This window comes from Rousettus aegyptiacus, unplaced genomic scaffold, assembly GCF_014176215.1.
Source record: "Rousettus aegyptiacus isolate mRouAeg1 unplaced genomic scaffold, mRouAeg1.p scaffold_m13_p_9, whole genome shotgun sequence".
Taxonomy (NCBI): domain Eukaryota; kingdom Metazoa; phylum Chordata; class Mammalia; order Chiroptera; family Pteropodidae; genus Rousettus; species Rousettus aegyptiacus.
This window is the reverse complement of record NW_023416312.1, coordinates 12,847,293-12,851,606: the sequence shown is the minus strand read 5'-3', so window position 1 is coordinate 12,851,606 and position 4,314 is coordinate 12,847,293. Positions and strand designations below refer to the sequence as shown.

At 35.2% G+C, this 4,314-nt stretch overlaps 1 pseudogene; it reads right to left on the bottom strand.

The window, feature by feature from the left end:
• Positions 1 to 229: 229 nt before the first annotated feature.
• Positions 230 to 377, bottom strand: LOC118608106 (annotated as a pseudogene).
• Positions 378 to 4,314: the final 3,937 nt, after the last annotated feature.

The following is a 4,314-nucleotide window of genomic DNA, read 5'->3' as shown; positions in this document are numbered from 1 at the left end:
CTCAATCAATCACTAAGTGCCTCTTTGTAATTAATCCTAACCCTCATCTCCAGCCCCTGGCAACCAATGATCTGTTTTCTGTCTTATAATTGTGTCTTTTCCAAAATGTCATATAGATGTATTAATGAATTGTGTGGCCTTTTGAGCCTGGTTTCCTATAATTAGTATAATGTATTTGTGATTCATTCATATTTTATGTGTTTGAGACTTTTTTTTGTTTGTTTTTGTTTTTGTTTTTTAACCCACCAGCACAAATTCTGCAGTCAAGTTTCCCACATGTGGGGAAATCAGAGGGGTTAGCACATCCAGAGTGCAATGAGCGAGACCTTGGGAAAACCAACTTTGTAATCACGTTCTCTCTCCTGTCAGTTAAATATTTATTAGATTATCTTTCATTGATGAGGAGTATTTCCCTGCTGGATATAATACAGATTATTTATCCATTCTCCCATTGAAGGTCCTGAGATGTGCTTCCAGATTTTAGCAATTATGAAAAAGTCACCATAAGTACTCATATGCAGTTTTCTTGTGTGAAGATAACAAAATATGTACAGTATCTATATGAGGAAAATCAAAGAACTAAATAAATGGATAGTCCATGTTCATAAATAGGAAGACTCAATATTGTCAGGATGTCAATTCTTCCAACTTGAAATATAGGTTCAAAACAATCCCAATCAAAACTTCAGAGAGTTATTTTATGGATATAGACAAACTGGTTCTAATGCTTAGATGGAGAGGCAAAAGACCCAGAATAGCCAATGCGATATTGTAGGAAAGGAAACAAAGTTGAAGGACTAACACCACCCTACTTCGAGACTTAGTATAAAGTTACAGTAATCAAGACAGTGTGTTATTGGCAAATGAATAAACAAATAGATTAATGGAACCGAATAGAGAACCAAGAAATAGATACCCATAAATATAGTCAACTGATCTTTGACAAGGGAGCAAAGGAAATACATTGGAGCAAAATTGTCCCTTCGACAAATGGTGCTGGAACAAGTGGAAATTCACATGCAAAAAAAGTGAATTTAGACACAGACCATACACCCTTGACAAAAATTTACCCAAAATGGATCACAGATTTAATGTAAAATGCAAAGCTATAAAATTGGAAAATAACATGGGCAGAAACTCAGATGACCTTGGGTATGGTGATGACTTTTTAGATATAACAACAAAGGCATGATCCATGAAAGAAAGCATGATATGTTAGACTTTGTTAAAATTAAAAACTTCCTCCCTGAGAAAGACAATGTGAAAAAAATGAGAAGAGAAGCCTCAAACTGGGGAAAATATTAGCAAAAATTACATCTAAAGAACTCTTAGAACTCAACAATAAGAAAAAAATAAAGAAAGAAAAGGGTTAAAGACTTTAACAGACACCTTACCAAGGAAGATATACAGCTGGCAAGTAAGTATATGAAAGATGCTTCACATCATACGTCATCAGGGAAATGCAAATTAGAACAATAATGAGAGACCACTACACACCTATTAGAATGGCCATAATCCAGAATACAGACAACAAATGCTGGTAAGGATATGGAGCAACAGAAACTCCCACTCATTGCTGGTGGGAATGCAAAATGGGACAACCACTTTGAAGGACAGTTTGGCAATTTACTTTATGAAACTAAACATACTCTTACCATACAAACCAGTTATCCTGCTCCCTGGTATTTACACAAAGGAGTTGAAGACACAAAACCCCACGCATGGATATTTATAGCAGCTTTGCTCATAATTGCCAAAACTTGGAAGAACCCAAGATGTCCTTTAGTAGGTGAATACATAAATAAATGGTGGTACTTCCAGACAATGGAATGTTATTCAGTGCTAGAAAGATACGAGATAACAAGCCGTAAAAAGGCATGGAGGAAACTTCAATATATATTAATAAGTAAAAAGAGCCAATTTGAGAAGGCCACTGCGTGATTTCAACTATATGATATTCTGGAAAAAGGCAGAGCTATGGAGACAATAAAAAGACCAGTGGTTGCCAGGGGCGGGGAGATAAGAGAAGGGATGAATAGGCAGAGCACAGAGGATTTTTAGGGCAGTGAAAATACTCTATATGACACCATAATGATGGATTCACGTCTTTATACATTTGTCCAAACCCATAGAATGTACAGCACCAACAGTGAACTCTAAGGTAGACTATGGACTTTGTGTGGTTATCATATGTCAATGTAGGTTCATCCTTGGTAACAAATGTACCGCTCTAATGAGTGATGAAACGGTGGAGGGTATGCATGTGTGCGGAAAGGGAGTTTATAGGAAATCTCTGTACTTTCCTCTTAATTTTGTTGTGAGTGTAAAATTGCTTGAAAAACTAGCCTTTAACAATCAATTAACCAAATATGTGTGAATCTATGTTAGGACTCTATTCTGTGCCACGGATTTATGCTTCTATCTTTCCTCCAATACCACATTTTCTTGGTTAGTATAACTTTATAATAATTATTGGAATCAGGTAAAGTGTGTCTTCCAACTTTATTCTTTTTCAAAGAATGCATTTTTTGCTCTTCTAATTTCTTTGAATTTTTATGTAAATTTTTAGAATCAACTTGTTGGTTTTGAGGAAAATCCTTGCTGGAATTTTGATTCTTGCTTTGCTGAGTTCGTTGAATCTATAGATCAGTAATGTTAGAATTGCCATCTTAACAATGTTGAGACTTATAATTTATAAACGTGATATAGCTCTGTGTACTTAATTAAGGTCCTCTTTGATTACCATTATCAGTGTTTTATGCTTTTTGGCACGCATATTTTGCATATGTTTTGTCAGATTTATATCTAGGCGTTTCCAGTTTGGTGCATCATATCGATTGTTTTAAACCACTGAGGGATACTTTCTGAGATAATCTGCTCTGCTCACAAACTTTCTTCCACACCTGGTGAAGTCTCTGGAGAAGTTCCTTCAAGTATATGCAGTCTTCCTTTGTGTTTGCAGCTCTCAGAGGTTCTATAATCTCATGCTAGCCCACACTTGGTCCTTAGCAAAACATTAAATGTTTTAGCTAAAACCTTTTTAGCCACTTGTATGCCAGCTCCATCTCCCTCCTTTGCTCTGCCACGGGTGAGTCAATGGTCGTGCCACATCTCACCTTGGAAGTGGCTATTTTCCTGAAGACTTCAGCCTTGCTAATTATTTCGAAACCTCACATCTCTGATGGGTTCAAGAAAATGTATGATTTTATAGTTGGCACCGCTTTTTCTTCATTGTAAGTGTGAAAAAGACAACCTTTTCAATTTTTGAATCCTAGGCAGAAGATGGTAATCCCTCTGATTAAAAAAATGACTTACCTCTAAAACTAAAAATGATATAGTGATGTCCATTCCCAAGAGAATTTTAAATATAATTTATTTTTGAAGAGTAAAATGTAGCAATGGGGTTGATTTAGGCTCATATTAAACAGACGCAAGGCTAATTTTACAATTCGTTCTGTATAGCATCTAGTTCAGTGTTATAACCTAGAACTTGGATAATAATTATATTTTCATTTAAGGAAACTCTTCTTCTAGGCTTAAAATTAGGAAGCCAAGGGAGTAATTAACACTTTTGGCAAAGTAAATAAAAATATCAGAAGAGGATATGTAGCTGTTTGAAGTTCTATAAATCAATCCTGCTAATTGTTTTCCCTTAATATGAAACCAATGAGTGCCACTCAGAAGAGAATTTCACGTTGTTTTTTTAAGAAGCATATAAATGGTAATAACGAATGCTGTTTAGCATTGTTCATATTATAGAATAGTATATCAATCTATGTTACATAAATATGTTGATTCTTTACTTCGATAAATATTTATTGAACATCTAAAATGACAGACACTAATCTGCTAGTTAGGGAAAAAACATTCAGACAGGAAGTTAGGAGACCTGAGTTTTTGCCCTGATATTACTACTAGCTCTTTGTATTATCTTGGATAAGTAACCTCTCTGGACAAAATTAATGGTGGTAAATTATATTAGGGATTATAGACCAAACCATTGCGTCCTATCCAATCTATTTCATTCAGTATTTATAGTAAACTAGGTAATTCATATATGATTATTTAACCTAAGACAAGCTGGCTTATTTTAAAATTTTTACCTTAAAGGGACCGAAGGGCTAACAATAGTGAAAAATTATCAGACGAATATCTGGGAGAGGATGGAGGCCTTGAAAGATACAAGTATAATCAAGGTTGTCCGTTGTGCTGGGAGCATACACCAATCAAGAAGAAATGGCTGAGAGCCTGATATTTTCTTTATGGTGGCCTCATAGGTTAAATGGACCAAAGTGAAAGTCCATGGCCCACCAA